This window comes from Aptenodytes forsteri, unplaced genomic scaffold, assembly GCF_000699145.1.
Source record: "Aptenodytes forsteri isolate BGI_AS27 unplaced genomic scaffold, ASM69914v1 Scaffold53, whole genome shotgun sequence".
In the NCBI taxonomy this organism is placed as follows: domain Eukaryota; kingdom Metazoa; phylum Chordata; class Aves; order Sphenisciformes; family Spheniscidae; genus Aptenodytes; species Aptenodytes forsteri.
In genome coordinates, this window is record NW_008795909.1 from 8606553 (window position 1) to 8606969 (window position 417).

Below are 417 nucleotides of genomic sequence, written 5' to 3' on the forward strand. Positions count from 1 at the left end.
CGGGTGGTGTCGGCCTGTGCGCCGGGAGCCTCGGGGTGCAGGAGCCTCGGAGAGCAGGAGCCCCGGCAGGTGCAGGCAGAGAGCCCTGGGGAGTGGGAGTCCGAGCGGGTGTGGGCTATGCACCGGGAGCCCGGGGCACAGGAACCTCGGGGAGTGGGAGCCCCGGTGGGTGCGGGCAGGGAGCCTGGGGAGTGGGAGTGCCAGTGGATGCGGGCTGTTCATTGTGAGCCCCAGGGAGTGGGAGCCCGGGGTACGGGAGCCATGGTGGGTGCAGGTGGGGAGCCCTGGGGAGCAGGGGGCTGTCACACCACTGAGGGGAGTCGGCTTGCTGGGGCCAGGGGGAGCGGTGGGTTGCCCAGGTGCTGACTCGGGTGCTCTCCCCACAGGAGGCGGTGGGCAGAGCCGGGCCAGCGCCGA